Source organism: Prionailurus viverrinus, chromosome E2 (assembly GCF_022837055.1).
Source record: "Prionailurus viverrinus isolate Anna chromosome E2, UM_Priviv_1.0, whole genome shotgun sequence".
In the NCBI taxonomy this organism is placed as follows: domain Eukaryota; kingdom Metazoa; phylum Chordata; class Mammalia; order Carnivora; family Felidae; genus Prionailurus; species Prionailurus viverrinus.
In genome coordinates, this window is record NC_062575.1 from 24,232,215 (window position 1) to 24,245,179 (window position 12,965).

The 12,965-nt window shown below is 37.6% G+C and overlaps 1 pseudogene; it reads left to right on the top strand.

Annotated features, from left to right (window-relative positions):
• Window positions 1–11,648: 11,648 nt before the first annotated feature.
• LOC125153211 (60S ribosomal protein L38-like) lies at window positions 11,649–11,876 on the top strand (annotated as a pseudogene).
• Window positions 11,877–12,965: the final 1,089 nt, after the last annotated feature.

A 12,965-nucleotide genomic window follows, 5' to 3' on the forward strand; every position in this document is an offset into this window, starting at 1 on the left:
TATTTACCTTTAGGGGAGAAAGAGCATTTTCCAGATAACCACAATGGTTTTCATAAATAACACATCAGACACTAAAAAGAGCACAGTTAAAAGTGGCATATTTGAGGACATGTAGGTGAGATCCACGCAGCTATGGTGAAGCTGCATTTTATTTTTCTTATTCTTGTAGGGTAACATCTGTGAACTGTTCATGCTAATTAGCATCACCTGGTGGTGATTGCTTAAGGAGAGCCTATGAATTAAGATCTTGATTGGATGACTGTTCAAGATCCTTTTTTTCAAACATTTTCTTTTTCCTTTGTAAATAATCTGTGATTTTTTTTTCCCCTCTCATTTATGGAACTTGACGACTTTATGTATTTCCTTTGAATCAGCACTAAGGATGCTATCAGTCAAAATCGTTTGGCAAAACAAGATGTTGGCCATGGAACAGCAAGAAAGGTTTCAAGGTGAAGAAAGGCGGTCATGGGGTTCCCAGGCCTCCACCCTTGTCATTACTGTGCCCTTCACCCTCTCTCCTGCTCCTGCACTATACCTCTCCCCTTACCAACTTGCAACTTGCTCACCCGCTTAGCTCACATACCCATGTGTTTTGGACATGAGGTGAGGAGGTGGAGGAGGGGGAATGGGGATATAATAGCGGTTCGGGGAGTGCAGGGGATTGCAGAGCAAGAAAATAGATGAGAGCAGCAGGAGGCAGTGGGAAGACCCGCTGAGAGTGGAGACAGGCAGCATTTATATCCCAACCTTATGTCTCCCAGGCCAGTTTTGGCTCCGTGTTCTTCTTTACCATGCTGGTGTTCCCTCTGTTTGGAATGTCCTTGTCACTTGGAATATTCATAGTGTCCTCCAAGGCCCTGTTGACACACCACCTAAAACCCTCACATTAATCAGCCCTGCCCCATGTGCCAATTTGTTTTTACGTCACTTTTAATGTTTGTGTTTACGTGTCTTGTTCCTAGTAAGATTGTGAGTGCCAAGAAATAAGGGTTTGGGGTTTATTCGCATACATATTCTAGGAAAGTGTCTGGCTCAGGGTAGATGTTGAATAAATGTTTATTGAAAGAAGGAAGGAAGGAAAGAAAAAAAGAAAGAAAAACAAAGAAAGAGAGGGAGGGAGGGAGGGATGGAGAAAGAAAAGAAGAGGAAAAGGAAAAGAAAGCCATTTATGACATATTAAAAAAAAAAGCCTGCTACAACCCCATTGAGCAGTAGAAAATGCCTGTGTTTTGGAGTCAGACCAAAGTCCCAGTTCTTTTGTTATTATTACCTTAGGTTTTATAACATTTCTGTAAATATCAAAGCCTTAGTTTTGTTTTGTTTTGTTTTTTTTAACTCTGGAGGAAATCAAACAGGCAATCCATGTATGAAGAGCCCACCTAGTACGTACGGCACATTTAGGACTCCCCACCTCCCGTTCCCATCCTTTCTCCCACAAGTACACAGACATGAAATACTGCATCTACCTCTTGTTTAGGATTCAGATGACATGAAATGCATTTGTTTAATGCTTTTCATTATTTATTTTTCACAAATAAAACCTGTGTTAACTTGTTGCAAAGTTACCAGTGAAAGAAAAGCAATCCATGCCTATCACCATTTAAATTGGTAGTGCGTTTTGAGAATTTGGATAGTTGTTTCCAAAACAGCTTCGCATTTAGAAGACCTAAGGAATACCCTATCCTCTTGAATGAGATTTGCATTAGGCTCCTTACCCAGTAGTCCACAGGTTCTGTATGCACTGTTTAAATATTCCCAAACCACCCCAGATTCTTCCACTCTGACTTCCCCATTGTCTCTGAACTTCAGGAATGACTGTATGGAAGCTGGTCACAGTGCCAAGTGCAAATGGGAAGCTCTCCCCACCGTCTCTGACTTCTGCTTCTACAGTTAGGCTTGTGATCAGTAAAGCCTAGTTCTAAGCCCCACTTTCCTCATCATTTAAACTAGGGTAAAAATAATACCCTTGTATACTTATAATGAGAAATAAATACAGTACAAACCCCAGGTCCTGGCCTATGGTAGCGACTCAGTAAATATAATTTCTTTGATGTAACCTATGATAATATCTGCTCTGAGCCTTGCCACCATCATGTGGTCACAAATTCATCTCATGCTGTCCTTCAACCCTCTGAAAATCATTTTCCCCTATATATTTAAAAAGGCCAGATGATTTGTTTTTTAAGTTTTGAAAGAGCAACACCTGGGTGGCTCATTGGCTAAGTGTCCGACCCTTGGTGTCAGCACAGGTCTTGATCTCACGTGAGTCTGAGCCCAACATTGGGCTCTGTGCTGACATTGTAGAGCATGCTTGGGATTCTTTCTCTCTCCCTCTCTCTGCCCCTCCCGCACTCACTCTCTCAAAATAAATAAATAAACTTTAAAAATATTAAGAAAGAAGCATGGGCATTTACTAAGGGTAAGAAGTTATTGAGAATGGTTGTAATGAAGCTGTTTAATCACAGATTTCATAAAGAACCTGAAATAATTCCTGGTCTTAAGGTCATAAGTGGGGCAGCTATAGGAAAATACTGATTTGAGGGGGTGGTAGTTAAAACCACATAAAGATTTAAAAAAACACAAGAAAACTGCAGCATTCTGAAAATATGGCAAGGATTATTTTGATATGAAAACAAGTATTACTTGTTGAACATTTCCTGTAAAATTGAATATCTCCATCTCTAAGGGAAGCAGTCTTGCCACCTACTAAATATGTGGGACAGAGAAAAATTATAATTTATTGATGGTGCCTCTTCCAGGCATTCAGTTAAGTACTTTTGATATAGTAACTCATCAAATTCTTACAAAACCCTGTAAGATATCTATGATCATCTACACTTTAATTATTAGGAGACATACTAAGCTAAATACATGCTCAAATAAAATAAGGTAGGAATAAAGCATTACCAGTATTTGAATGCAATTTTTTTATTAAAGTGTGCAGCGTAACCAAATATTCAGAAGTTCGGCTATAGTAAACTCAAAGTGCATCTGCCTATATCATTTGTAAATTATTTGCCTGTTTTTGGAGAAAACATTTTACTGGTCACAGAAATAGCTTCATACATTCTCAGATGGAACAATTTCACTTGTTATTTCTTGAAGATTTCACTACCTCTCTCTTTCAAGCAGACAAACTCTTTGCAAAATTGAAAGTCCTTTTATATGAAACTTCCCAAATCTACCCTCATCCCAGGTAGATTTCACCTATTCCATCCCTGTATTTCCATAGTATGCTTTACTGTATTACAGTGTTTTACTAGCTAGTTATTAATAATTTATTTCTCTGTGAATGCTGCTCTCAATTCCATTAGATTTTCAGCTCCGGGAGGGTAGATTTTCGGTCAGACTATACGAAACTGACATTTTTAGGTCAGAATTATGAAATAAAAATCTCAGTGGTTCATATTTACTAGATCCTACTTAATTTTATATCTATCAGAGGCCCTAGAAGGATGGCTATTTTTTTTTATAAAAACCTGTTTATTTAATGCATATTCTGTGCCAAGAAACCCACTTGACATTTTAAACATTGTAATTTATCACCAGAGCAACTACCTGGCATTTTTATTGTAACAGTTTTATAGATAATAACTGTGCAGCTCAAAATATTTTAGTAAAAATTAAAATTTTTCTTTAGATATTGAGTCTATTAGCTTGTGTCTCATTCTCAAATGTATTCAGTTTCCATCATTGAAGATTACTGGATATATACTTATTGAATGAAACCAAGTACTTCTAAGGTGGAACAAAAGTAGGAATTATTTTGCAAATTTCAGAATCAATTTTAGTATATGTGCTGCCGAAGCGAGCACCAGAATCAATTTTAAATGTTTTTTTTTTTTGCTAAAATCTGAGACATAAGTATAAATTCATATAAAATTTAGTTTCCATTATAGGAGTTTCAGGTAAAAATGGCTGTTGTTGCTTATCCTTCAAGTTAGAAAATCTTGTTTTAACATTATCTTAATTTTACTCACTGAGGACCTCTGATGCTTGTTAATACATGCCTGTTTGATCAAATTTTAATCAGAATGGGTAGCATAATTCTGTCTTCAGGTCCCACGATGAAATGTGTGTTTATTATGCAAGGGACATGGCCATTGCCCTCACACATCTATTGCAACTGTCTGAGTGTGTGTCTCCAAAGGCAGTTTCAAGGGTTAGAGAAAGGTGTTTGATAAAAGATAATCTCCATAAAGATACAACCTGGTCTTCCTCCCCATCGACTGCATCTCGCACAAAATGTGACCTCGACAGATCTTTCTCTTCTCTCATGTCTTTTAAAATATATGTGCTGATCAGAAACAATTGAGAAAGGGTGAGAGAGAGAGAGAGACAGAGAGAGAAACAGACAGACCAAGGTGTACTGATCAGAAACAATTTAGAGAGGGTGAGAGACAGACAGACAGACAGACCAAGGTGTACTGACTTAAGGATGGAGGATGGTCAGAACTGATAATCCATCAAATTGTATTTGCCCTCTAGATTCCTCATCCTAACTCAACCTTGAGCGTTCCAACTATGAAATAGTAACCAGCTATGTAAAAATAATATGTGACAAAAGAACTATCAAAATATATGAATACTAAAACTATGCGCACTGAACACTTTCAGCTCTAATTATGCGGGTATACAAATCAGCAAAAGCAGCTGTTTTGGGGACTGCATTTCATTGACTTCAGATTAGCAAAGATTTGAAAAGGCATTCATCGACTGTGACATTGTGCCTGTCTTTTTCATCCCTGAAAGACCATTCTGTGAGACACTGTTATGATTCAAATGTCATTCACACTGGAGAAGCAGGAACAAAGCAGGATTTCCAGTAGAAGAAGATCTAATTAAGAGAATAATATTTACTTATTGTCTGTGTCTAATTAGTTTCCCCTGTATTCGTGTTTATAAAGGTGGCTCTGTTATAATTACAGTTCAACAAGAAGTAGTTATGTAATGTGTCCTATTGTAAAAAATATAGCTCAGATACTCTAAGGTCTTTTCCCCTCTTCCTTTACACTTACCAACACATACACACAATAGAGCTATCAAATGGTTACATTTCACTCATTACTTTTTCTTCACAGTGTGAGACACACAGTAATAAGTTCAGTGGGGGGAAAAAGTACTGTTATTTCACCATCCGATGAATCCAACCTCTGCAGCACATAAGCCTCTGAATGTGGGGGGTGATTAGAAGCTCACTGTATGTTTTCTTGCATTTTAAAAATTATACTTCTCTCTCCCTCTCCCTCGCATGTGCATTTTCTGCAAAAGGATAATAAAATAGAGTAAGATGAAAATGACGTAGACGTGGGTTGCCAATGTGGGCAAATAGACTCCAATTATTGATACCCTGTGTTCATGGAGGAGGTAAATTTGGGATGAAAAGCAATCACATGATTTTCTGTGCTTACTAAGATCTCAAAAGATAATTTTGATCATGCCAATATATTGTTACTTGTCTTTAAGAAACTGTGTTAAATACAATCAGGAACATGTAAGATCGGATACATCTCATCCCTGCAAAAACTCTCATGCTCTCTTGTCCACATTCCTTAATACCCTAACCTAAAACAGTTTAGGATAGCTACAGAAGAGGGTGATGTCGGGTGCTGTTACAAGTCACAAAATATCAGTGGCTTAACAAAACAGAATTTTATTTGTATTCATGAAACTGTAAAATGAGGGTGTTCCTGGACACCAGGTGATGTATCTCCACGTGGCAGTTCAGGCCCCAGGCTGATTCCATTTACTGGGGTTCTCAGATTTTTCTCGTAACCAAGATAGAAACAATGGGGAAAAAAAAACTTTTTAAAATTCTGGCCCAGAAGGGACAGACATCCCTTAAGCTCACTTCCCATTGGTAAGAATAAAGTCACAAGATATGTGTCTGGGAACTACAGTTTGTTGCTGGGCAACCTTCTCCCAGTGACGATTCCAGATTTTGAAAGAGGAGCACACATTCCGATGCAGAGCCAACCAGCGCTTCTGCATTGTTCCTACAGGAATATGGAGCAGGCTGCTCCATTCCTCTTCGCCATTTCGTTTGGTGAATCCTCACTCAAACCTCAAACTACGTTCAAGCATAACTTCTCTTTATGGTCGTCTGTGATCTGCCCAGACAAGATAAGAAATCGCGTCTTTCTTGCAGCTCTAACATCTGTAAATCTTTCTAGTAGAGTAGGTAAAGTGTTTGTGCATAACTATTTAATTGTCTGTCTCTTATGATCATTTCTAGTATCGTTTCTACTACTTTCACTCACTCTCCTTGAGTTATTTCATCTGCCTTCATTGCTTCAGTTGTCATTTATACTATGATGGATTCCACGTCTGTACCTCTAGCGTAACGCATTCTCTAGATCTTGAGGCTGGTAATGTGAATTAGTCAGGATTCTCAGAGAAACAGAATAGTAGAAAGAGAACAATACATGAAGAGATTTATTCTAATATTGGCTTGTGGAGTATAGAGTATAGAGAGAACTGAGATGTCCCATACTCTGCTTTCTGCAACGGAGAGACCCAGGAAAGCGTTTGGCATAGTTTGAAGGCTTGAGAGTCAAAGAGCCAATGTTGTATTTTCCAGTCAGAGTCTGAAGGCCTGAGATCCAGGAGCATCTAGGTCAGGAGAAGATTGACGTCACAACTCCTGCAATCAAGCAGAGAAAAATCAACCTTCTTGTTGTATTCAGGCCTGAAGATTGAGTGATGATTATGGACATTGGTGAGGAACATCAGCTTTCCTCAGCCCATTAATTCAAATGCTAATCTATTTCAGAAACACCCTCACAGACACATCCAGGAATGATATTTAGCCCGATTCTCTGGGCGTTCCTTGGCCCAGACAAGTTGTTACATAAAATTAACCATCACACAACTACACACCTACTTGGGAATATTTAATGGCAATATATTTTTATATGTTGCTGCATTTCAAACCATCCCAAACTTTAGTGGCATAAAGCAACCATTATATTAAAAAATTTTTTTGAAGTTTGTTTATTTTGAGAGAGACATACAGTGTGTGTGTGAGGGGGAGGGCGTGGAGAGAGAGAGAGAAAGAGGGAGGGAGGGAGAGAGAGAGAGAGAGAGAGAGAGAGAGAGAGAATATCAAGTAGGTTCCATGTTGCCAGCACAGAGCCCAACACAGCGCTTGAATCCATGAAACTATGAGATCATGACCTGAGCCGAAACCAAGGGTTGGATGCTTAACCATCTGAGCCACCCAGGTATCCCATAAAGCAACCATCTTAGCGTGCTTATGATTTTGTGGTTTAAGACCCAGGCAGAGCACGGGGGAGGTGTCTTATCTGTGCTCCATAGTGACTGGAATCCTCAACTAGGGTGATGCAAATTTCCAGAGACAGCTTGCTTTGATGAACTGAGTCTATGTTTGGGCCTTCATTTCTGACTGTCAGCTGGATTACTTGGTTATTTTTATTATTTTTACTGTGTTTGGAATACACAAGTCGGCTTCTGTGCTCACCTATCCAGTACATACAAACGGATGCCTGTAACAGTCTCTCAACTACATTTTTCTTTAACTTTGTGAATATTTTGCTGGGGGTTAAAAGTTTTATTTCAGAACACAAGTTTTTATTGCTTTATGATTCCTCTAAATTGTCCTTAAAAAATCAACAGTCTTTCTTTAGTTCGTTTTCCTCTTGTCATATTTTAACATAGTGAGCTTGAAGAAGCCAATTGCCATGTTTTAATGTTTTGCCTATAAATTTCCTAGCCAGATCCATGAGTCAATTGGGCACTCTTTCTCTTTTCCATATTTTCTCAGGCTACAGTGTTGCCAAACATTCTGCTATTACATAGGTAGTGTCTCTCGTTTTTCTTTTTCTTTCTTCCTTTTTTTTTCTCCAGTCTCCAGAAACTTTTCCCTCATTGTCTTTCAGGACCTCCTCAACAGGCTTCTTAAGAAAATTCTGGCCTCCATCCACCATTTTAAAGTCAGTGCCACAAGTTGTAAATTTTTATTGTAGTGTCCTATCACTCCCAGATAACTGAGTTTTGTTACAGTTAACTATTGCTGTGTTACAAGATATTCCATATTTAGTGCATAAAGGAATGACTGTTTTGTTACACTGGTTACTTTGTTTTGATTAAGAATTTGGGTAGTACACCATGGGGATGGATTTTCTCTGTTGTGCTCTTACTTGGACCCTAAGCTGGGATAGCTCAATTAGTTGGAAGTGGGTAAGACAACTTGATAAAATTCCCAATCCTTTAAAGTTACAACTTCAGCACATTCTTTGGTCTCCATTTATATTCTCTCTAACTAGTTAGAGATCCCCTTCCATCTCATTATATATGCATAGATTTTCCCCTGATATCCAGGAATTCCTTTTAATAGCATTACTTATTTTATGGGAAAGAAAGAAAAAAAAAGACAATTTTGACTTGCTTCTCTATCTCATAAAACTAAATTCTCTGTGAAAGGAGAGAGAATATCATTCTTGTTTACCATCATATCTTCACCACAATACATTGTTACATGTCAGGTACTCAGGAAATACTTAATGAATTTTGAAGCCATCAATTGTTTTTTAGTTCCCACTGGAAAACAGAATTATCTTAGTGGCAGTTCATCTCAGTGACATAGTTGTATGTTTGTCCAGATCTAAACATACACAGAATTTATCCAAGATACATTAAGACAAGTTAGCTAGAGGGAAAGCCACGTCATGATTTATAGTGAGGAGGCAAATGTTTTAATGAGTAAGACAGTACTCAGAATATAATCTGAAAGGCATTGCAAAGCCAGAGAGAATGAATCACAATTTCAAAAGGTGGGATGAAAGTGACATTGCCAAAAAACAGAAACAGAACAAAACACTGAAGCTAATGGGTTGGTTTGGATAGATGCATTACGCCATCTGGTTTTGCTTGAGGAGAGGAGCTTCACAGATATGACAACTTAAAGGAGTGTTTTAGGCTATGAATTAATTGGAGGCTATGATGAACAACATAGCATTTCCAGTATCCTCTCTTCCATGCAAAAATCTTGGTAAGTGAGCACCTAGGAAGTTACCCATTGGTCTTTGAGAGCACTTACTAAAACTCACCTGGGATTTATACTGGTGTTGGGATATAGTTGGAAATGACTAGGAGGAAAGACATTAAAAGAAGTCAAAGAAGGCTATCAGTGAGAAAAAATAATGGACAATGATATTTAGGTAAAGTCTCAGCCATTACTATTTTCCCATAATTATTAAGACATTTATATTTAATCAGTACTAAATTTCAAGAAAAGGGTATCTGATAATTATAAATTTGGACTCAGGTCTGTTGGACACAGAAAGTTCCTTTGTCAACAGTGATATGAAAGCCATACTGTATAGTCTCTTGGTTTTACATTCTGTGTCTTTTGCTCAAATACTTTAACATGTACTCTAATGCAGTAGACACCCTTAAACCTGAGTCCTTATGTGGAAAAGCTCACCTGATTCACCTATGACACCTCTGCTCATTTTAAACCTTGTGTTAGAACTTATGCAGTGGTCAGTCTCTACACCATGAGTGAGGTGGGCTCATTTCCCTAGGCATAGACTAAACTACTAAATTCACATATATTCTGTCATTATGTTGACCAAAATATGGTGTCATCCTCAATATTCTAGCTCATTACTTAGGCTGTCTATAGTGACAAAATTAAGTGAAAAAGGGACTTAATGGAAACTGTGGGATAACAGAGATTTCTTCAATCAGAATCTCTTCATATTTCCTCCAAAAAAAACATACCATTGACAGGAAAGATCAAATAAAATAATACATCACCCATACTTGACACATAACTACAGTACAGAGAATTCTACAGTCGTCAAGTTATAATAATTAAGAAAATACATATAAAACACCAGCAAATTTAGCTCCACACTTCATACTGAAACAGAGCCAGATAGAGACTCTAAAATAGGAGAAGGTAGCCTATGTCCACCACTACAGAACACTGATATAAGTCACCTTAAGAGTTAAAAAGGGTGGGGGAAGACTTCTACACTGAAAGGGGAAATAAGAACACACCTGATCAGTGGATCGTGATACTTGATATTGTGAAGTTAAAAGAAAGTAGCTTTAAAATGTGTCCAAAGAACAGAAGAACAGTATCAGGAAGAATTGGGTTTGGGAGCCAGAGGCCTATTTGCAAACTTGGTGGTGAGGAGAGAGAGAAAGAAAGAGAGAGAGGGAAAAGGGCAGAAGGAGAGAGGAAACCACAAAATCAGAAGAAATACTAGCTTCTCCTCCAACGAGTGTTATTTCTTAATGGTCCATACTTCACTGTGCCAAAAGAGACGCTTTTAAACTGAGAAACCTAGTGAGTTATTCAAACTCCACTCTGTGAGTATAAAATCACCTGTTATTACTTGTGCAGGATAATATAAAACATTTGAAAATGAATAAAGGCTGTCTAATCAGATATACTGTGTAAATTTAGTATAAGAACATTGACCACTAGAAAATATTTCAGTTGATGATAAATCACCTCCCTAAAAATATTCCACCTCAAAACAGAAGTAAACTATACCATAATATGTCAAATTGAACTAAATATCTTTCAGTATGTCTTTACAGTAGAAAGAAAACAACCTCAAGTCACAGATTTATAGACTCAGAAATGGACAAAAAAAGAAAGATGCAAAATGAAAATTAACCAAATGTCTAAAACAAAAATTAAAGACAGAGAAAAATACGTAACAATTTATAACTAAAGAAAAATCACAATTATGCCTGTTTTCCAATAGAAACAACTGAAAATTTCACAAAAGAAATTAGATGAAATTAGCTAAAGCAACCAAATAGTGATGGAGATAAAAGATTGTTGGGATGGGGTGCTTGGGTGGCTCAGTCAGTCAAGCAACCTACTTTGGCTCAGGTCATGATCTCACCACTCTTGGGTTCAAGCCCTGCATCAGGCTCTCTACTCACAGCTCAGAGCCTGGAACCTGCTTCAGATTTTGTGTCTCTGTGTCTCCCTCTCTCTCTGCCCCTCCCCCTCTGGCACTCTGTCTCTTTCTCTCTCAAAAATGAATAAAAACATAAAAAAGATTGCAGAGGATGATCCATCCTTGAAGAAGAAAAAACAAAACTGTAGATGAGAACTAATATTTAAAGCTGTAATCCAAGAAAATTTGGGAGTTGCAAAAGCAGATCTGAATATGTATATTTAAAAGTGTACTGTGTATGTGGAAAAATTGATCTGGAATTATCAACTCTGAGAGATAACCTAGCAAAACTATCAGACTCAAGAAATTCTAAGTAGCTGAGGTAATGGGAACCATAAAAGAAATTTGAAATTCCAGAAGTTATATTCTCATTTAAAAAAAAGGTAGAAAAAAGGCAAAAAAAGCAAACACAGTCTCACAAAACTCATCCCTTTAGCATAATTAGAACACAGAGAAGTTCAGTTACCTAGAATATATAGAAAAAACAAGGACATAGAGATTGGTATGAGAGGCTACTACTGTCCAAATCTTGGACAACTTGTCATCAACAATAATATATAGCAATGTTCAAAATCACTTACCCAAAATGTTCAGTTCTTTCAAGGGAGGGTTTAACTGCCAGGAGACAAATATTGGCAGTCTCTTTCATTTCCATCCCTTTGCTTCCTGCAGGTCACATGCTCTCCTGCAGGCTTTGTAGTTATGCCTCATAACCTTGAGGAAGTCAAGAACTTTCTGCTCACAGCCAGGAGAAAGGATGCCAAATCTGTCAAGGTCAAGTAAATAGGATAATGTGAAATTTAAAGCTTGATGCAGTAGACATTTTATATTGTGTTTATCACAGACAAAAAGAAAGCAGAGAATCTGAGGCACTCTCTGCTCCAAGTTTTGGCAGTGAAGGAGCAAGGAGCAGAAATGAACCAGACATAGTGATTTGAACTGTGTTAATTTTTTAAATAGAAGGAAGGGAAGGAGGGAGGGAGGGAGGAAGAAAAGAAGAAAGAGGGAAGAGAAGGAGGAAGGGGAGGTAAAAATGAGTAAACTTTTTTCAGGGATAAGAATGCCAGCTAGTAACTGTATAAGGGATGATAAAATTTTTAAAATCACCATTGTGCAATTCCCAATGTAATAATTGTGTAGGCAGTGATTATCAGTGTTATATGCTTAAATGAAATCTTTTTGGGAAAGAGAATATTTATAATCTTCCACTGTATAACCTCATACTAAACCCCCTTAATTGTAAACTCTTCAAACTATCACACCATAGTATAACCTTTAATTGTGAAAGATATCTTTCCGTATCTTTGAATGGAAACATCTGTCAGACACCACCTGAATCACGTGATTTGTAAAACTAATAGTGAGAAAAGTTGATGTCATCTTGTACATTTTTGGCCAAAATTTGGGGCTCTATGTTTTGAAAATGATGAAACCAGCACAAGAATTTCAAAAATAAAGAAAACAAGTCTTAGTTGAGATATCAAAGACAAACTTAAGCTCTTCTAGTTATGAAACTATTAAGCATTGGCCAGACCAATGTAAAGACTTTGAGAAGGTCTCTACTAGGAAGTTGTCTACTACTGATCCTCAGATGGTCTCCCATGGGCTATAATCTAGATACTTGAAAATCTTCATGACCATCATTCCTAATTAGCTTAAGTAGCATAAACCTCTGTCTAGGCAAAGATTACAAGAAAATATTACTGAAAAAAATTAATGTTTATTTATTTTTGAAAGAGAGAGAGAGACAGAGACAATCAGGGAAGGAGCAGAGAGAGTGGGAGACACAGAATCCAAAGCAGGTTCCAGGCTCTGAGCTGTCAGTACAGAACCTGACATGGGGCTTGAGCCCACAGATGGTGAGATCATGACCTGAGCCAAAGTTAGACATTTAGCCATCTGAGCCATCCAGGTGCTCCTAAGAAAATATCACTTAACTAATATTTATGCCTAGTGGATTTCCCCTGCCTCTCCTCAGATCCTGAGACTCAAGAAAACAAGGGTGATGGTTTTATTCTC